The 22,217-nt window shown below is 43.4% G+C and overlaps 3 non-coding genes across 3 annotated transcripts; all 3 read right to left on the minus strand.

The window, feature by feature from the left end:
• Nucleotides 1-20,496: 20,496 nt before the first annotated feature.
• TRNAR-ACG (transfer RNA arginine (anticodon ACG)) lies at nucleotides 20,497-20,569 on the minus strand. The gene has a single exon. It is a non-coding gene; the product is annotated as a tRNA-Arg (tRNA).
• A 511-nt stretch (nucleotides 20,570-21,080) lies between these two features.
• TRNAR-ACG (transfer RNA arginine (anticodon ACG)) lies at nucleotides 21,081-21,153 on the minus strand. The gene has a single exon. It is a non-coding gene; the product is annotated as a tRNA-Arg (tRNA).
• Nucleotides 21,154-21,664: 511 nt separating this feature from the next.
• TRNAR-ACG (transfer RNA arginine (anticodon ACG)) lies at nucleotides 21,665-21,737 on the minus strand. Its single transcript has one exon. It is a non-coding gene; the product is annotated as a tRNA-Arg (tRNA).
• Nucleotides 21,738-22,217: the final 480 nt, after the last annotated feature.

Raw genomic sequence — 22,217 nt, forward strand, 5'->3', positions numbered from 1 at the left:
CTGGCCATAATGCATGTGTAAACACTTTTTTCCTTACTAAATTCACAATGGACAGATGACAGAAATAGACTGAAAGTAGAGTCTGCTAAATCAATTTTATTGCTGCAATACAATTTTAAAGAAGTATCTTGGAAGGAATTTCATGATTACATTTAAAGAATGATGAGTTGCTAAAAAGTGTGTCAAGTTCAGAAAAATATGATTGGTATCAGCATCAGGACACTTCTGTGTCATAAATATCTTTAAGCAAAGGTAAATAAATGCTTTTTCTAGTTATTATTTATTCGTGTTATTGAGAAATGAGTAACTCCATGTGAGCTGTCCCATCTGTTACTTAAAAATCTATGCAAATAACAATGAATATTATATAATTTTGAAGTGCTCTGTAAAGGAGGTGTTTTATATAAAGTGTGATTTCTTATTGTTTCTCTATTTGATTTGTAACATTATCATCATATAACAAGTGTTTCTTTTGGTAACGGACGGGACAGTTCATATGGAATTACCCAAACACACTCGCTGGAACCATCGGCGCCGAATTTGGTCTAGAGCACGGGGGCAAGGATGAAAATATCAAATATTTTTTACGGGAGTAAAAACACGATTGCGTCCCCGTACCACTATATGCATGGGGGCAAGTGCTCCCATGGAGTCGGCACCTATGGTTGGAACTTGCCGATGTTGGTGTCCTGAATTTCATCCTGAAACCTTATGGGAACCCTACTCAAGTAGGCTACTAAAATTCTTCAATATCCTTGCTCCAATGTTTTCAAATCTTGCAACACGAAATTGTGTAGGTGTTGTAATGTGCACCAGATGCGTGAACCAAAGAGGAAGCCAGCGGCACACCTCGGCTTTTCTTTCTTCTGCGCCAGATCAGGTCACTCGTACTCAGAACACGTGCAATTTTATCTTTCATGTTCTCGCCGTTTGCACAACATCCATTCATTGCTGCCGTCTCGCCATCCAATCGACGTAAAAATGTGACTAGATAGACAACTCAGACCTTCCAACAAGTTGTGAGCCAACATGAATAAATTAATTAAAATATAGAAATACCGGTTAAAATGGTGTCATATTTCCCTTTGGAAAAATCAAGTGATCATAAATATGTCTTCCAATAAATGAAGCTCAAATTGACTGATTTTCCATGTGCTGGCGTTCTTTCGTTCTGTTCTGCGGATGTCATCGTTGTGTTTTTTTTTCAACACACACTATTTGTTTAACACACCACCTTCCTCTCTCACAGTTTGTTCTGTTTGCTGTGAAAGAAAAATTACATGTTTACATTCAAAGCTAGGTTCACCCATCTTAAAGAATCACCAATGAATATTTGATAAAAGAGCCTTCTGTTTGTCTCTCAGTCATGGTCACCCATCAATACTTCAAATCACAGCCTACATGATTTCCTCGACTATCAGTACCATAACGTCCCTCTTTTGATGATGTGTTTCTCGGTCATGGCCATCTATCAATACTTCACATCACAGCGTGCAAGATCACATCGAACATTTGTACTCTAACGCCCCTCTTTGATAGTATGAGTGGCGTGCATCAACCAAGGGTAAGTTCTACTTCTGTAGTAAAGTACTCTTGAAGTCAGCATTCAGCGACTTACATACGAGAGTAAATTACCTCCGAAGCATTTTAGTCCTTTCAGATACTCCCGGACTAAATTACTACAAGAGTAAAATGTTGAAGAGCACTATCGTGTAGTATATTACTAAAGAAGTAAATAACGCGCGAATATAGGTTAGAATTTACTCTCACGTCGTATATGGAGTAAGCTATGGTTGGACTTGTTGACTAATTAGAATACCGTGTCGCATACGAGAGGAAGACGTTTCATACGTGGTTATGGATTACTTGCATTACATTGACGATCTCGACGAAGAAAACGACGGGAATGCAACAGTGCGTATAGTGCGTGAATGTCGAGATCTGTATGATGTGTACACGGAGAGACAGTTTAAGGAACGTTTTGGTTTTAGGAAGGAATAATTTATTTTTCTTCTAAATCTACTTGGATTCAGACAGAAATTCAGCTGTATCTCCCAAATAACAGTTGTTGTGTGCCCTGCGAGTGTTTCGTACTGGAACATTTCAGTTAGTTGCCGGTTATCTAATAAACGTTCACCGCATGACTGCTGGCCAAATATTTCATTGCGTGGTTAGAGCACTTCTGAGGTTAAGAGGGAGGTACATAAATATGCCTGCAAATGATGATGAATGTTCTGAAAATAAAGGGATATTCTTCACGTTGGTAGGTTTCCCACACATCGTGGGTGCAATTGACTGCACGCATATTCCCCTTTTGTATCCTCCCGGTGACAACGGTGAACTTTTCAGAAAAGGTATTTTTCTATAAACACACAAGTTATTTGTGAATGCAAGTATTAAGGTTATGAATATTGTTTGCCGATGGTCTGGTTCTATGAACAATGCACGAATTTGGGACAATAGTGCTGTTGCAGCGAATTTTGAGCATGGTTTATATAATGGAATGTAAGTGGGACACCACTCATAGAACCAAATACACCCACTGAACACTGCTCTTGCAAAAACCTACAATGTTGTGGAACACACTTTCGGATTGTCGAAATGAAATTCCAAATCCTTGAGAAGGAAATGCGCTTCACGCCTACAGCATGCAGCAACGCAATTGTAGCTACGGCAATCCTCCACAATTTCGTTCTGGATGTAGGCGATCTGTATGAAGAAAGAGACTTGTTCAATAACAACGAAAACATTCAATTTGTGAATCACGAAGAAAATATAGCAGGAAATGCAATTGGGCGAGCTATTAGAAATGATTTTCATGAACCTGAAAACCAGTTAGTGATTTTTTCCATGTTCCCTTGTAAATCTTGGGCTGTAAATGAAGACAGTATTATGAGAAATCTTTATTCTAAATAAAATAAAATAAAATAGAATAAAATAAAATAAAATAAAATAAAATAAAATAAAATAAAATAAAATAAAATAAAATAAAATAAAATAAAATAAAATAAAATAAAATGTCAACTGAATGAAAGGAAAACAATATTTAAACTGTAAATATAAACATATTTCATAAGAAATTACTGATAAAACTGGTTAACGATGTAGGGTGAAAATAGTTACACGTTGTTCGAAACTTCAAATTCTGCCGTTTCCGATACAATTTCACATAAGTTACTTCACTCGCGTGATCTAAGTCACAAAGTTGACCGAGTTTTCTGCGGGCATTGAACATATTTTATTCTTTAATAGTTCTAAAACGTTCATTTTCATATTGTCTCTCTTGTGTTTCTCTCTCTCCCTCTTCATTATCGACATCTTCCGTACGCATTTTATGTAGCTCTTCATGCCGCTTATATATCTCATTGTCCAGTCTGCTAGGGCGTCTTCTAATTTTCTGAGTCGACGAACCTACTACGCTGGCGTAGCAGAGGGAGAGGTGATACTCCCACGTGGCGCGTCCCAGGTGGCGGATAGGGGGGTCCTAACCGGCTTGCCGGCGGACTTGAGGGAAATAAAATACCTCTCGCGGACCAAACACACAACCCCCTGTGGGTGGGGGACGCAGACGAAGAATACGCCCACGGTATCCCCTGCCTGTCGTAAGAGGTGACGAAAAGGGGCGACCAAGGGATGATTGTCTTGCAACCATGAAACTACTTGTGATTAGTACCACCACGCGGAGAACATCATGGGTCGCTTTTACTTGCGCGTAGTACCACTATATTATGTACCAAATAGGTTTGTGATTAGTAGCAAACAGGAGCACCGTGCGGTCGGCTTTTGCAGTAGGCCTACCTGTGATTAGTACCACCATATGAGCGGGACCGTGGGATGATAGCTACCATGGTTCTGCCTTGCCTATGATTAGTACCCATTATACGAAGAACACCACGGGATAGGGGAAGGTCCCTGTGGTTAGTACTCTTATGTGCTGAACAGCATAGGGTTGCGTTGCCTGTAAATGGCGCCGCAATGTGAGAAAAACCATAGGTCTGTACTATATGTCGAATTTCATAACCTGAGAGTAGTAGCATAATGTGTGGAATACCGCGAGTCTCTGCTACTTTTGATTTAGTACCGCAGCATGACAAATACCATGGTTCTACATTCCTAGCGATAAGTACCGTTATGAGGGGCCGATAACTTGGATTTTGGACCTCCTTTAGACTGCAAGCATCATCGATTCAGTGTTATGCTATAGCAGCAGTCCCTTGGTCAGTAATCATATTGTTTTACGTCAGAATCTGTGAATGTAAGGCATTGCGGGTCGCATCCACTGATTGTTTTAAATTCATATCCATCCATTCATTCTTCGTCCTCACGTTTTGAATTCTGCTCAGTGGACAATTTTGGACTTTTAATTTGTCATTCCATTTCGTCTAATTTCGTACCATTAGGGGCCGATGACCTCGATGTTAGGCCCCTTTAAACAGCAAGCATCATCATCATCATCATCATCATCATCATCATCAATTTTCTGAGAACTTCCAAGATCTGTAATACAACAAAATATGCGTCTTTACCATAGTATACTAGCCATAAGAATTTCAGCACACACACTTGGAGGTTTATAAACAATTTCAACAATATTTTCTTATCGAATAAGAGTTAATATTATACTTACCAACTTTCGGACTTCCAGCAGTATCAGTGATATAAATTTTAGCACCATGATCCGCCAGAATGTCTAGACTTGGGCCTACTTCATTATCATTATACAGATCGCCAGCATAAGTGTCATCAGCTCCATGTATAGGCCTATTATTTTTGTTGTCTTCCATGTAATTAGCTGCTATCGCATCATCGTCATAAAGTGAATTAATACCATCGAACACTCGGGGCATTATTTCAATAATTATTTTTGATACATCATCAATTTTTTTTTCCCGCGTGTCCATGGCTTTCTGCTTTTTAGCCTTCACTTTTAAGTCCTTCCACAGTAGTTTAAGTTGTTCTTTACTGCGTTCTCCATCACTCGAAGCATTCTTCTGTCACGGCTTTCCATTCATTTATTTTTTAAATCCAGTATATTAACGTAGTGTTTCTTACACTCTATATACTTTGCATAAATCTTCATTATCTCTACTAATAAGCATTTGTCTTTTTCTCTTACGTTTTTCTCCCTTATCCATTTAGATTTCTTTAACGAAGACACACAAATAACCAATACTCTGCGTGTAACAAACGCTACATCTATAGTAGTAACTAGAAGAGTAAATTGTTCTTCAATTCTCCGACGTTACTTCCGGAGTAAATAACTACCGTCGTAGTTTGCTTCTGCAGTATGGACTTTTTTTAGTAGACGCTACTTCCGAAGTAATTTACTCTAAGATGGTGCACGCCACCCTATGTCTTTTAGTCATGGCCATCCATCAATACTTCTAATCACAGCCTGCAAAGATCTCCGCGACCATCTGTACTATAACGCCCCTCTTTGCTGATATGTTTCTCAGGTGGTAGTGGTGGTGATTATTGTTTTAAGAGGAAGTACAACTAGGCTACCATCTTCTATATAATAATCAGAGAGCAAAAATTGAAGGAGTCTGGCACTTCGAAAAATGAAGATATAGACCAAAGGAAGATAAGGGCCACGAAATGGGTAAAAATGCAAGACTCTTTAGGCCTCGAGTGTTCTAATACTGTCGGGGTCGGAAAAGAACGAGAGTTGACCAAGGGAGGTCGGATTGGATAGATGAAAGTGAGGAGCCATGCCAGGAAGCAATGCCAGGACTCAGCTAAGGGTCCCGTGGTCGCCAACCCACGCTCCCAAGTTGAGAGCCCCTGGGGCCCCATTTTAGTCACCTCTTATGACAGGTAGGAGGTACGTGGGTGTTAATATACACCCCCCACCCACCCACAGGGAGTGATATGTCTCTCAGTCATGGCCATCCATCAGTACTTCACATTAGAGCCTGCACGGTTGCTAGGTAACATTGAATCACACGTTATGTATCGTTAATTTAGTGACGCAAGTTTTCAGATGACCCACAGTCATAAGACATTTTAATGTCAAAAGTAACCTTCACATGTTTATGCTATGAACATTGCTGAGATTATTCATCCTACGTGATTAATAGACGAATAAGCTATTCATATTTATAGTGAGTTTCGATTTAATCTTCCGAAAAGACCATTTTGAAATAGATGAAGTAATAATTTTGCTAATGAAGTTATCTTAATTACGTATGAATGACGTAGGAATTTTTGTCACGTTATTAAAATATGAATTTTTATAATCCTAAACCCTCTACCTTTTATCTTGTTACAATTTGCTTTACGTCGCACGAACACAGATATATATTACCGTGATGATGGGATTGGAAAGGGTTACGAGCGGGAAGGAAGTGACCGTGGACTTAACTAAAGTACAGCGGGCATTTGCGTGTATACAGGTATCCATATAAGAACTGCGCGGTTTCGAAGTTAAATATTTTAATGAAATCAAAAATTAAGGATAATGTGTTATACGAGGGGCGTACTATATTGTTTTACACTTATTTGACTTTTCGAGGTGGTGACGTGTAACTAGTGTAGGGCCTCGCAAATGCCCAAAATCTCATCCGTGCAAACTGCGGCGCAGAGTTCCCGTGCACAGTGCATCGGTCCCACTCGGCTCGGACCAATGCTTCGTCTCTGGACTACTCAGCTAAGCTTGACTCAACTCGGCTTGGATTCGGAGCGCTGCGGAGCAAGTGGGGAAGAGGGAGACAGCGGAGCGAGTGAGACATGCGTGGGAAAAGAGAGAGACAGCGCTATTGCTCCAGACCGATGATTGGGGGTCTGCGGAGCGAGTGAGACATGAGTGGGAAAAGAGAGAGACAGCGCTATTGCTCCAGACCGATGAGTGGGGGTCTGCACTCTGGTCAACCAAGCGAAGTCGTCTTTTGCATCCTGCACAGCGCAATGCATAGGTGCATGCACCTTGAGAGGCCCTGAACTGGTGTCTTGTTCCAACGTTTGATGCAGCACACGCACAGGGGCCAACGAATGCACTCGGCATAGCCATTTCATAACAACACTATCAGCGCAGGAGCAGACAACATGGAAAGCAACCATCAGGGACAGCGCTATACGACTTGGTTCCTATGGAAAGAAGGCGTGACCACTGCAGAAATTCATCGACGCTTGGCGGCAGTCTGTGCAAAACATGCGACGTCACGGAAAACAGGGTGGAAGGTTGTAAAATAGGGCGCACATCGGTGGACAAGGAAACCAGTTCTTGAAGAAATGTGACAGTGTCAACACCAGCCAACATTGCCCGGGTCGAACGGGCCATCCAAGGAAACAAATGCATCACGTTTACGGAAATGTAGGCACCCATGAGAATTAGCGGATCGGGCACGGCCACTTACAGTTGGGGAAGGTGTCATCCACGTAGGTGCCTACAGTCTTGTCTGCAGACGAAAAGCAGAGGCGTGTGGACGTGTGCAGAAAACTTTTGCAATGCCATGATCAAGATCCAGCCGACTTCATGGCTAGGCTTGTGACTGGTGATGAGACATGGCTCCATTACCATGAGCCACAAACAAAACAACAGTCGATGCAATGGAAGCATAGGGCCAGTCCACCGCCAAAGAAATGTCGAACGGTAATTATCACCTGTTCAGGATGAGGAAGAAACCTCTGCGTGGTCACCGTTTTGCAGATTTTTCAGAACTGGACACAGCTGTCAAGGCATGGCTACGCAGCACTCCGAAAGAATGATTTCTGGAAGGTCTGGAGAGACTGACACATCGATGGGAAAAGTGCACACAGTTACAAGGAGATTATGTTGAGGTGGACGTAACAAGTGATGTGTAATGTACTTCATTTGGCTAGAAAAAATAAACTGTAAAGCAATGCAGTACGCCCTCGTACATGGTTTTTGAAAGGCAATATTGTCAGGTTTTCAACAAATTTAGTGCAGTTCAGTATGTGCCTCATTTGTGGCATGGCATACATCCAAATCGTTATCGACCACTTTCCACATCCTGGCCGGGAAGACTGGGGTGATGGTTGCCACAGAAGGGATATTCATAGCGAGCAGGTGGCATCAAATACAGTAGAGACAATACGCGACACTCAGCGAGATATCGAGGGACAGCTATTAGAGCTCTCTCTAGCGGATTGACCTGAGAACTACTGATTCTGTCATAAGAACACGTGTATTTGTGTGTGAAGTTTCTGATGTTATTTATGCGTTTTCAGTGAGTTGACATAATAAAATAGTAGCGTGTGTCATTCCTTGATATCTCCTCTCAACATGAGGGGAAAGGTATGTGCTGTGTTTGGCTGCAGGAACTACGAAGTAGAGCAGAATGCGCGGTCTTTCTTTCGTTTACCTCGTGACAAGAATAAGTAATATTGCGTTTGCATATATATTCTTCCAGTGACAAAGATATTTTTATAGTACTTCATGATCTTCTGACCTGCTCGACCCATATTTTAACTGGCTTAAAATATAGCATATTTTATTGTATAGTGCAGCAGTTAACCTTCAATACCGATGTGTTGTTGTAGGTGTGATCTGTGGGTTTTGAAATTTCACAGAAGTGATTTGGATAAGGTGTACAAGAAAGAAGGGACGCTACGCTTATATTAGAATTAAGAGGAAAATTGTCCTGCTTTTAAATGTTAATTCATTGCATCATGTGTGTAAGGAATGTGCCGATATTTTTATGGACAAGGTGTCTTAATGTGATGATAATATGTTTTTTAAATGAGAAAAAAAAGACAAATCTAACCGTAAAATTTCAGGCAGGAATGCTAAAGCAAAAAAAGTGATGCATAAATGAAAAATCAAGCCATTTCACAGCAGTCCATATCACATATTATGTGTCTAATTTCAGTCTTTAAGTAATAACCTTTTAAATAATTCTTCATTCGTTTATCCAGAATTGCTTTAGCAACTTCGAAGTTAATATCTCAATAACACTTTCTTTCTAGACGTAATTTATTTATCCATTTTCGTGTATGCATTTCCATTGATATTTGAATTTAGCGCGACTTTTCAGGTGAAGTCACTAGGGGCGCCACCGTCGAAATGTCTCCCATCTTAACAAGGATAAATCCGTAAGTGTCGCGTATTGTCTCTACTGTATTTGGTGGCATTAGTTAACTCAGATTAGATCATAACAGTAACGATTAACAATGATAACAAATAAATATATATCTCGAAAAGTTTTACGCACACCGTGAGCACTGCGGAGTGTTGACCTTGAAGTGACCGACCAACGGCCTGTCAGTGCAATGCAATGGCGACGCCCTGTCAGAAGGTCTAGTCTAGTGTATTATTTGGCTCATACAAATTTACTGCACAACGGAAATTTTGACGTGAGAATGGTGGTGATGCACCTATGTCAAAACCATTTGTCAGTAGCGTTGTGCTTTTAAAATCATGGAAGACTACTGGCAAAAATGAGAGCAAATGGACTAGAAAGAAGAGTGACTGAATGTGTGGCTATATTTCTAGAAAATAGAACTCAGAGAATTAGAGTAGGCGAAGCTTTATCTGACCCTCTAATAATTAAGAGGGGAATTCCTCAAGGCAGTATTATTGGACCTTTATGTTTTCTTACATATATCAATGATATGTGTAAAGAAGTGGAATCAGAGATAAGGTTGTTTGCGGATGATGTTATTCTGTACAGAGTAATAAATAAGTAACAAGATTGTGAGCGGCTGCAGGGTGACCTCGATAGTGTTGTGAGATGGACGGTGGACAATGGTATGATGATAAACGGGGTTAAAAGTCAGGTTGTGAGTTTCACAAATAGGAAAAGTCTTCTCAGTTTTAATTACTGCGTTGATGGGGTGAAAGCTTTTTTTGGGAAACATAAGTACCTCGGTGTTAATATAAGAAAAGACCTTCATTGGGGTAATCACATAAATATGATTGGTAATAAAGGGTACAGATTTCTGCACATGGTTATGAGGGTATTTAGGGGTTGTAGTAAGGATGTAAAGGAGAGGGCATATAAGTCTCTGGTATGACCCCAACTAGAGTATGGCTCCAGTGTACGGGACCCTCACCAGGAATACTTGATTCAAGAACTGGAAAAAATCCCAAGAAATGCAGCTCGATTTGTTCTGGGTGATTTCCGACAAAAGAGTAGCGTTACAGAGATGTTGCAAAGTTTGGGCTGGGAAAATTTGGGCGAAAGGAGTCGAGCTGCTCGACTAAGTGGTATGTTTCGAGCTGTCAGCGGAGAGATGGCGTGGAATGACATTAGTAGACGAATAAGTTTGAGTGGCGTCTTTAAATGTAGGAAAGATCACAATATGAAGATAAAGTTGGAATTCAAGAGGACAAATTGAGGAAAATATTTGTTTATAGGAAGGGAAGTTAGGGATTGGAATAACTTACCAAGGGAGATGTTCAATAATTTTCCAATTTCTTTGCGATCATTTAAGAAAGGGCTAGGAAAACAACAGATGGGGAATCTGCCACCTGTGTGACTGCCCTAAATGCAGATCAGTAGTGATTGATTGATTGATTGATTGATTGATTGATTGATTGATTGATTGATTGGATAAACTAGTGCCCGGGTGCACCATTCTCGATAAATATCAGGCGTTACGAAACGCGGTAAAAATCTTACCGTGGTAATGTCATAACCTGTTGCCCCATTGCTAATCCTTGGTGTCGAAACAGCGGTTTCTTGACGCTCGTTTTTCTCGCTTTATTATTCACCTCGGATGTAATTCAAAATAGTATTCAGAACGCAGTGATGAGTTGGACAGTCACCTGTCTTTAATTTATCCAGAAGGCAGTCATATTTTTGACAGCCATCTGTCTATAAGTTATTCGGTTTCCAGTTTACGTTTTGTCTGGAATCGTCAGCTGTCATTTTATGTGTAGGACGAATGTTACTTTACATTTGTACAAAAATGTTTTATGCCGGGCTGAGTAGCTCAGACGGTTGAGGCGCTGGACTTTCGACCCCAACTTGGCAGGTTCGATCCTGGCTCAGTCCGCTGGTATTTGAAGGTGCTCAAATACGTCAGCCTCGTGTCGGTAGATTTTCTGGCACGTAAAAAAAACTCCTGCGGGACTAAATTTCGGCACCTCGGCGTCTCCGAAGACCGTAAAAGTAGTTAGTGGGACGTAAATCAAGCAACATTATTATTATTAATATTATTATTATTATTATTATTATTATTATTATTATTATTATTATTATTATTATTATTATTATTATTATTATTAAATGTTTTATAATCAAGTTTCTCCTTTTCAGCATCATTGTACTCATTTTATAATGTTTTCTATTCTTTCCTTTCTTTCTTAATCTGTTTGCCCTCCAAGGTTGGCTTTTCCCTCGGACTCCGTGAGGGATCTCACCTCTACCGCCTCAAGAGCAGTGTCCTGAAGCGCGAGACTTTGGGTCGGGGGATACAACTGGGGAGCATGACCAGTACATCGCCCAGGCGGCCTCACCTGCTATGCTGAACAGGGGAATCGAACCCCTCTTCTCAGTTGACCTCCCGAGGCTGAGTGGACCCCGTTCCAGCCCTCCTAACACTTTTCAAATTTCGTGGCAGAGCGGGAATCAAACCCGGGCCTCCGGGGGTGGCAGCTAATCACACTAACCACTACACCACAGAGGCGGACCATATATTCTATTACAGCTCTTTATTTCTAAGATGAATTAATTTTGTTTCGTTAGGTTACTTTAGGTTAGGTTATCAGTATTTGCCGATATGGAAAAGGAAGAGCGAACGAGAACGCCAAATTTTAGTTCATTTTAAACTGAAATGCTGACTGACTTAGATGACTTCTTGGCGAAACAGGATTATTTCTATGAGTCCGGAACTCGAGTTGGTCACCTATTAATTGTAATAAGGACGCCATAGTGTCTTTCACTTTGTTCATCATCCTCAAGATATTGTAGATATGTGGTGCCAAATCCATTTTAACGATAACATCAAGGCACTTTGGATGCACGCAATGTGAGGTTATATCGCTCACTCACGACCGGTAAAATTTTAAATCAGATCACGACACTTTTGATGCACGTAATGTACAACTTACTCGTGACGGTATGTAGCTTACGTTGGCTTTTCTTTGCTTTGCTTTGCTTGCTTACGTCGCACCGACACAGATAGGTCTTATAGCGACGATGGGAGAGGAAAGGCCTAGGAATGGGGAGGAGGTAGCCGTGGCCTTAATTACTGTACAACCCCAGCATTTGCCTGGTGTGAAAAATGGAAAACCACGGAAAACCACCTTCAGGGCTGCCGATAGTGGGGTTCGAACCCACTAGCTCCCGGATGCAAACTCACAGCTGCGCGCCCCTAATCGCACGGCCAACTTGCCCGGTACGTAGGCCTTAAAACCTCGGTTATCTGTTAAAGCCCTCTTTCACGACCGGTAAACTTTTCACCGCAGTAAAACGTCACAAATTTCAAAACCGGGCTCTGTGCAATAGAAATTCAACTTAACCATGGTAAGGTATCGATTTTACCATCGTTCAGTTGTAACCGAGTTAACGCACCAGGGCATGGAAGTGTTTTGAAACAAAAGTCGCCAAGTAGGGAAGTGAACGTGGAAGGAATCCGCACTTCATGACTACGAAGCCCTAAAACTTTTTGAGATACGGATTTTGTTATTATTGTTAATCGTTACTGTTTTGATCAACCCTTCTGTGGCAACCATCACCCCAGACATGATGACCAGGACGTGACAAGAGGTCGATTAGCATTTGGATATATGCCATGCGACAAATGGGGCACATATTGAACTGCACTACATTGGAAAAAAAAGGAAACTTGACAATATTGCCTTTCGAAGCATGCATAACACATTATCCTTAATTTTTGATTTCATTAAATATTTAACTTCAAAACCCCGGAGTTATTTTATAGATATCCTGTACATAACAGGTAAAGTGGTTGATGATGTCGATGAATTATTCCTATCCTGTATGTATGTTAAGTGCTCAGCTCGAAGGCTGGTTTGATCCTCTGCAGTTCTACCAACAGCTGTCATAAATAGCCTAGGTGTCACTGAAGAGGCGTACTAGGGAAATGAGGAGTGCGGTAGTTTCCCGTTGCTTTCCTCACCGAGCCAGCCGTTGCTATTACATATCAGTCTGCCAAGCCCACTGAAATGTATGCACCAACCGACCCTATGAGCAACATTTTCACACCATTCATAACAGGGACTGGCTGCATAAGGAATGGTATTACTAGCATCACTCATACCTCAGTCACTTTCATATTGTCAAAGCCAAGGATGAGACTGAGACATGTCAATGAAAGTAACAAATTTGATATAGCCCATACCAGAAGACACAGTGCACTGTAAACACTACATCTCGTCAGCAAAGGCATATTCCTATCCTATGAAACAGAATACAAATAAACAATGTAAGAGTACGTGCGATGTTCTACTGATGAAGCTACAACCTGCTATGCAGTGTATTGTCAATCAATCAATCAATCAATCAATCAATCAATCAATCAATCAATCAATCAATCAATCAATCAATCAATCAATCAATCAATCAATCAATCAATCAATCAATCAATCAATCAATCAATCAATCAATCAATCAATCAATCAATCAATCAATCAATCAATCAATCACCACTGATCTGTATTTAGCGCAGTCGCAGTTTTCTTGAATCATTTCAAAGAATTTGGAAATTTATCGAAAATCTCCCTTTGTAAATTTGAATTTCAGCATTATCTTATTATTGTGATCTTTCCTACTTTTAAAAACACCACTCAAACTTGTTAGTCTACTAATGTCATTCCACGCAATCTGTCCCTCAACAGCTCGGACCGGTTAATCGATAAACTTCTCTCCTTTCTCCCAACTCTCCCCAGCACGAACTTTGAAATATTTTTGTATTATTCTTGTCGGAAACAATCCAGAACAAATCGTGCTGTTTTTCTTTGCATTTCTTCCAGTTCTCGAATCAAGTAGCCCTGGTGTGGGGTCTCATACACTAGAACTATACTCCTATTGTGGTTGTGGTTTTACCAGAGACGTATATACCCTCTCCTTTACATCCTTACTACAACCCCTAAATACCTGCATAACCATATGAAGAGATCCTTAACCTTTACTTACAGCCACGTTTATGTGATTACGGCAATGAAGATCCTTCTTTATGTTAATACCTATGTGCTTACATTGATTCTCATTAGCAACTTTCACCCGATCAAAGTAGTAATTGAAACTGAGAGGACTTTTCCACTTTGTGAAATTTCCTTCCTGACTTTTCAACCTGTTTACCATCATGCAATTGCCTGCTGTCCATCTCACAATATCTTCCAAATATCGTCTAAACAAAGACCACATTGCAAATGCTAAGGGAGATTATTTTCTTCTTTAAAGCATTGTCTACAGATAATGTTATTCTGAGTTATAAGGGTGAAATATTGAAAATAAATTTAAAACATACAGAGAACAGTATATTGTTTGCTTGCTTCCATCGGATCATATGCCTATCCGTGTGTTTCGCGGTCACCGGCTTGCGGCGAAAGCGTGTAAAGGATAAGTATTCAACTTTCAATCGCTGGCCTCTAATTAATCGTCAATAGCGCCACGACTACTGCAGTCTTCTCTCTTTCCAGGTCATGGGTTAACAGCTGTCACAACTTATACTCACATCCGCATTGCACTGTTGTATGCTACGTTCGTGTATAGGTTTCGTCTCTCCCTCTCGTCTAGCATACCAAAGATGTACTATATTCTTATTCTTATTCGCTGGGGCTACTGAGTACCGCGTTAGTCTCGTAGCATTCGACCATGAATTTGACATTCTTTTGAGCCCGGAATTCCCTCATTCGTTTTAGTGGGCCTGCTTGCGTTCCTCTGTCCAAGGGACACCGTGTCTTCTTTTCGGATGTTCGTGTCGGTTTAGCCCATTCGCCACTATTATTTTTCGGAAAAAATCTATATCAAAGACAGCTTCAGGTTAGACTTGAAAGCATTTGAAGGCCTTCATTGGTGTTTCTTCACCAAGACATTGTGGTTTTAAGTGTTGTTTAAAAATACATTTTTGGTCACCCAGTTTTCGTCCATTCGTTTTAGATCATCATAAAACAGTACCCGTCTTTTGCGGGTTGTGTCTGTAATTTTCTCTACATTGTTGTAGAATTCCCTGTTGGTATATGCCATTCTTGAAACTGGATCCAATGATTCCTCTAATGATTTTGCGTATTATCCAGCTGCTCGAGGAATCCTTTATTGACATTTAGGGATAGGGTTTCGGCAGCATACATAATTACTGACTTCAGCACCGTTTCATAGCATTAATACACTGACTGACAGTGACAATGCAACACCAAGGAGGAGTGGTTCGAAAGGGATGAAAGTTGGGGAAAAAACAGAGACGGCACGGACGAATAATTGATGTTTATTTCAAACCGATATGCAGGTTACACAATGCGTACGGCATCGACTCAGTAGGATGTAGGACCACCGCGAGCGGCGATGCACGCAGAAACACGTCGAGGTACAGAGTCAATAAGAGTGCGGATGGTGTCCTGAGGGATGGTTCTCCATTCCCTGTCAACCATTTGCCACAGTTGGTCGTCCGTACGAGGCTGGGGCAGAGTTTGCAAACGGCGTCCAATGAGATCCCACACGTGTTCGATTGGTGAGAGATCCGGAGAGTACGCTGGCCACGGAAGCATCTGTACAGCTCGTAGAGCCTGTTGGGAGATGCGAGCAGTGTGTGGGCGGGCATTATCCTGCTGAAACAGAGCATTGGGCAGCCCCTGAAGGTACGGGACTGCCACCGGCCGCAGCACATGCTGCACGTAGCGGTGGGCATTTAACGTGTCTTGAATACGCACTAGAGGTGACGTGAAATCATACGCAATAGCGCCCCAAACCATGATGCCGCGTTGTCTAGCGCTCCACAGTTACTGCCGGATTTGACCCTTCTCCACGCCGACGCCACACTCGTCTGCGGTGACTATCACTGACAGAACAGAAGCGTAACTCATCGGAGAACACGACGTTCCGCCATTCCCTCATCCAAGTCGCTCTAGCCCGGCACCATGCCAGGCGTGCACGTCTATGCTGTGGAGTCAATGGTAGTCTTCTGAGCGGACGCCGGGAGTGCAGGCCTCCTTCAACCAATCGACGGGAAATTGTTCTGGTCGATATTGGAACAGCCAGGGTGTCTTGCACATGCTGAAGAATGGCGGTTGACGTGGCGTGCGGGGCTGCCACCGCTTGGCGGCGGATGCGCCGATCCTCGCGTGCTGACGTCACTCGGGCTGCGCCTGGACCCCTCGCACGTGCCACATGTCCCTGCGCCAACCATCTTCGCCACAGGCGCTGCACCGTGGACACATCCCTATGGGTATCGGCTGCGATTTGACGAAGCGACCAACCTGCCCTTCTCAGCCCGATCACCATACCCCTCGTAAAGTCGTCTGTCTGCTGGAAGTGCCTCCATTGACGGCGGCCTGGCATTCTTAGCTATACACGTGTCCTGTAGCACACGACAACACGTTCTACAATGACTGTCGGATGAGAAATCACGGTACGAAGTGGGCCATTCGCCAACGCCGTGTCCCATTTATCGTTCGCTACGTGCGCAGCACAGCGGCGCATTTCACATCATGAGCATACCTCAGTGACGTCAGTCTACCCTGCAATTGGCATAAAGTTCTGACCACTCCTTCTTGGTGTTGCATTTGCTCTGTCAGTCAATGTATTTTAGGAAAGGATTTGTTTTTTTTTGGCTGTAGATCAAGTTGTAAATGAAATGTCGTATGACTTTTAGTGCCGGGATATCCCAGGACGGGTTCGTCTTGCGAGGTGCAGGTCTTTCTAATTGACCCCCGTAGGCGACCTGCGCGTCGTGATGAGGATGAAATGATGATGAAGACAACACATACACCCAGCCCCCGTGCCGTAGGAATTAACCAATTAGGTTAAAATCCCCGACCCGGCCGGGAATCGAACCCGGGACCTTCTGAGTCGGACGATCAAGTTGTAGGTCATGATGATCTCACACAGGTACTGAAATTTTCTACTCGGTTAATGTCCCCGTATTTCGTTCTGAGATTTTTCGGTGCTTGTTTGATATAAGTCATTACTTCTGTTTGTTGGAACGATATCTGCAGACCAGTTTGTTCGGCGATTTCATTTAACAGTTCGATTTGTTTCCTACCGGTTTCTACGTCGTTTGACAGAATGGCGATGTCATCGGCAAAAGCTAGACGTTCTGGCATGATCCCCTTGGATCTGGTTTCCATTCTCAGTGGGCTATAGTCGGTTTCCACTCATCTCATATTATTTATTTATATTTGAATGTTCTTCTTCTTCTTTACCTGTTTACCCTCCAGGGTCAGTTTATCCCTCGGACTCAGCGGGAGATCTCACATCTACCGCCTCAAGGGCAGTGTCCTGGAGATTCAGACTCTGGGTCGGGGATACAACTGGGGAGGATGGCCAGTACCTCGCTCAGGCGGCCTCACCTGCTATGCTGAACAAGGGCCTCGCGGGGGAATGGGACGATTGGGAAGGACAGACAAGAAAGAGGGAAGGAAGCAGCCGTGGCCTTGAATTAGATACCATCCCGGCATTTGCCTGGAGGAGAAGTGGGGACACCACGGAAAACCACTCGAGGATGGATGAGGTGGGAATTGAACCCACCTCTACTCGGTTGACCTCCCGAGGTTGAGTAGACCCCGTTCCATTCCTCGTACCACGTTTTAAATTTCGTGGCAGAGCTGGGAATCGAACCCGGGCCTCCAGGATTGGCAGCTTATCACACTAACTAGTACACCACTGAAACGGACGAAATAACTTTGTACATAACAAATACAGCAGTTTTAAACCCATATTTCGTTTCTTTTCGTTGATTTTGTCCATTTTGAGTGGGCTGACTTGGAATAAAGTCAGTGTCATGGCCTTCTGTTGCAGAGGGATATTAAGAGGACAAGATAAATGAAAATAGTCCGTCCTTTCCCTAGACGTAGCGGATTCGTCTAGTGAAATGAAATCGCCTCTGTGGTGTACGTATATCCCCCGACCCAGTGTCTCACGCTCCGGGACACTGCCCTTGAGGCGGTAGAGGTGGGATCCCTGGCTGAGTCCGACGGAGAAAAACAACCCTGGAGCGTAAACAGATTAAGAAGAAGAAGACATGTAAACGTCATCGTCATGTTGATCCTTCCGCGTGGAATGAGGATTTCATATTTCTCCTGGCTGAGTGGCTCAGATGGTTGAGGTGCTGGTCTTCTGACCCCAATTTGGCAGGTTCGATCCTGGCTCAGTCAGTTGGTATTTGAAGGTGCTCAAATACGTCAGCCTCGTGTGATTAGCTGCCACCTCCAGAGTCCCCGGTTCGATTACCGGCTCTGCTATGAAATTTGAAAACTGATACGAGGACTGGAACGTTTAGCTTATCAGTCCAAAAGTGCAAAGAATTCTCGTCATCATCATCTGTTTACACTCCAGGGTCCTGGAGCGTCAGAATCTTGGTCGGGGATACAACTGGGGAGAATGACCAGTACCTCGCCCAGGCGGCCTCACCTGCTATGCTGAACAGGGGCCTTGTGGAGGGATGGGAAGATTGGAAGGGATAGGCAATTAAGAGGGAAGGAAGCGGCCGTGGCCTTATGTTAGGTACCATCCCGGCATTCGCCTGGAGGAGAAGTGGGAAACCACGGAAAACCACTTCCAGGATGGCTAAGATGGGAATCGAACCCACCTCAACTCAGTTGACCTCCCGAGGCTGAGTGGACCCCGTTCCAGCCCTCATACCACTTTCCAAATTTCGTGGCAGAGCCGAGAATCGAACCCGGGCCTCCAGGGGTGGCAGCTAATCACGCTAACCACTACACCACACAGGCGACAAAGAATTCTCGTACTGTACAATATATGTGCTGCAGTTCTGTATCTCTACAGCATCGTCATGTCGATCCTTCCGTGTGGAATGAGAAATTCATATTTCTCCTGGCTGAGTGGCTCAGATGGTTGAGGTGCTGGTCTTCTGACCACAATTTGGCAGGTTCGATCCTGGCTCAGTCAGTTGGTATTTGAAGGTGTTCAAATACGTCAGCCTCGTGTCGATATATTTACTTCCTCGTAAACGAGCACATTAAAAATAGTTAGTGAGACGTAAAGTCAATTTCATTATTATTATTATTATTATCATCGACTTCATAGGGAATATGTCTTTGGCGGTAGGTAGTGTGGTGAATAACTCGCTGTTCTCAGGCATAAAAATTAACCCGACACGTAAGAGGACTCGAAACCGGGACCCAAAGGACCAAATGCCAACACGCTAACCATTTAACCATAGAGCCGGACAAAGCAAGCATAATTCCATATTGGTTACAATCCATCGTGTTAAAAATCACGAAGTCGACCCAGCCAAGTTTCGAACCTTGATCCTTCTGACCCGTACTCAGACGCGTTATCCATTTCGCCACAGAGCCGCGCCGTGCAGTCGATTCCAGTGTTTTATAAGCCATTCAGGCACTCGAAGTGTAACAGCGTGTTTTATGGCCCTCAAGATGATGTCAAAATGATATTAATAAAAGCCTGAGGTCATTTTAGACATGCCAAACCATCTTCGTGCTTTTGCGTGATTTCTCACTTTTTCTCGAAAAGAATGCCGGGATGCTACCTAACTTCTAAGGCCAAGGCCGCTTCTATCCCTTTCCCTTGCCTATCCTTTCCCCCATAAAGCCTCAGCTCAGCATAGCAGGTGAGGCTCTTTCGGCGAGGCTCTGGTCCTCCTGCCCAGTTGTATCCCCGGCCAAATGTATCACTCTCCAGGACACTGCAGATGAGGCGGTATCCCTCGCTGAATGCGGGGCAAAAACCAACCCCGGATGGTAAACGAATTAAATATATAAAACTCGTGTTGAGATTATAAATTTTTATCTTTCGTCACTTCGTATCATCCATATTGGTTACAATCCATCGTGTTAAAAATCACGAAGTCGACCCAGCCAAGTTTCGAACCTTGATCCTTCTGACCCGTACTCAGACGCGTTATCCATTTCGCCACAGAGCCACGCCGTGCAGTCGATTCCAGTATTTTATAAGCCATTCAGTCACTCGAAGAGTAACAGCGTGTTTTTTGGCCCTCAGGATGATGTCAAAATGATATTAATAAGGGCCTGAGGTCATTTCAGACATGTCAAACCATCTTCGTGGTTTTGCGTGATTTCTCACTTCTTCTCGAGGAGAATGCCGGGATGGAACCTAACTTTTAAGGCCACCGTCGCTTCTTTCCGTCTTCCTTGCCTATCCTTTCCCCCATAAGGCCTCAGCTCAGCATAGCAGGTGAGGCTGCTGCGGCGAGGCTCTGGTCCTCCTCCCTAGGTGTATCCCCGACCAAATGTATCACGCTCCAGGACACTGCAGATGAGGCGGTACCCTCGCTGAATCCGGGGGAAAAACCAACCCCGGAGGGTAAACGCATTAAATAAATAAAACTCGTGTTGCGATTATGAATTTTTATTTTTCGTCACATCGTATCTTCTATATTGGTTACAATCCATCGTGTTAAAATCTACGAACTCGACCCTGCCAGGATTCGAACCAGGAATCTCCTGATCCGTAGTCAGACGCGTTATCAATTGCGCCACAGGGCCACGCGGTGCAGCCGATTCCAGTATTTTATAAGCCATTCAGACACTCGAAGTGTAACAGCGTGTTTTATGGCCCTCAGGATGATGTCAAAATGATATTAATAAGGGCCTGAGGTCATTTCAGACATGCCAAACCATCTTCGTGGTTTTGCGTGATTTCTCACTTCTTCTCGAGGAGAATGCCGGGATGGTACCTAACTTTTAAGGCCACCGTCGCTTCTTTCCGTCTTCCTTGCCTATCCTTTCCCCCATAAGGCCTCAGCTCAGCATAGCAGGTGAGGCTGCTGCGGCGAGTCTCTGGTCCTCCTCCCTAGGTGTATCCCCGACCAAATGTATCACGCTCCAGGACACTGCAGATGAGGCGGTATCCCTCGCTGAATCCGGGGGAAAAACCATCCCCGGAGGGTAAACGCATTAAAAAAATAAAACTCGTGTTGCGATTATGAATTTTTATTTTTCGTCACTTCGTATCTTCTATATTGGTTACAATCCATCGTGTTAAAAACTACGAACCCGACCCTGCTAGGATTCGAACCTGGAATCTCCTGATCCGTAGTCAGACGCGTTATCCATTGCGCCACAGGGCCACGCGGTGCAGCCGATTCCAGTATTTTATAACCCATTCAGTCACTCGAAGTGTAACAGCGTGTTTTATGGCCCTCAGCATGATGTCAAAATGATATTAATAAGGGCCTGAGGTCATTTCAGACATGCCAAACCATCTTCGTGGTTTGGCGTGATTTCTCACTTCTTCTCGAAAAGAATGCCGGGATGGTACCTAACTTTTAAGGCCACGGTCCCTTCTTTCTTTCTTCCTTGCCTAACACTTCCCCCATAAGACCTCAGCTCAGCATAGCAGGTGAAGTTGCCTCGGCGGGGCTCTGGACCTCCTCCCCAGTTGTATCCTCGACCTTATGTATCTGGCTCCAGAACACTGCAGATGAGGCGGTATCCCTCGCTGAATCCGGGGGAAATACCAACCCCGGAGGGTAAGCGCATTAAATAAATAAAACTCGTGTTGCGATTATGTATGTTTATTTTTCGTCACTACGTATCTTCTATATTGGTTAGAATCCATCGTGTTAAAATCTACGAACTCGACCCTGCCAGGATTCGAACCTGGAATCTCCTGATCCGTAGTCAGACGCGTTATCAATTGCGCCACAGGGCCACGCGGTGCAGCCGATTCCAGTATTTTATAAGCCATTCAGTCACTCGAAGTGTAACAGCGTGTTTTTTGGCCCTCAACATGATGTCAAAATGATATCAGTTAAGGCCTGAGGTCATTTCAGACATGCCAAACCATCTTCCTGGTTTTGCGCGAGTTCTCATTTTTTCTCGAGGATAATGCCGGACTGGTACCTAACTTTGAGGCCACCGTCGCTTCTTTCCGTCTTCCTTGCCTATCCCTTCCCCCATAAGGCCTCAGCTTAGCATAGCAGGTGAGGTTGCTTCGGCGAGGCTCTGTTCCTCCTCCCTAGTTCTATCCCCGACCAAATGTATCAAGCTCCAGGACACTGCAGATGAGGCGGTATCCCTCGCTGAATCCGGGGGAAAAATCAACCCCGGAGGGTAAAAGCATTAAATAAATAAAACTCGTGTTGCGATTATGAATTTTTTTTTCGTCACTTCGTATCTTCTATATTGGTTA

The sequence above is a fragment of the Anabrus simplex genome, chromosome 1, assembly GCF_040414725.1.
Source record: "Anabrus simplex isolate iqAnaSimp1 chromosome 1, ASM4041472v1, whole genome shotgun sequence".
Taxonomy (NCBI): Eukaryota; Metazoa; Arthropoda; class Insecta; order Orthoptera; family Tettigoniidae; genus Anabrus; species Anabrus simplex.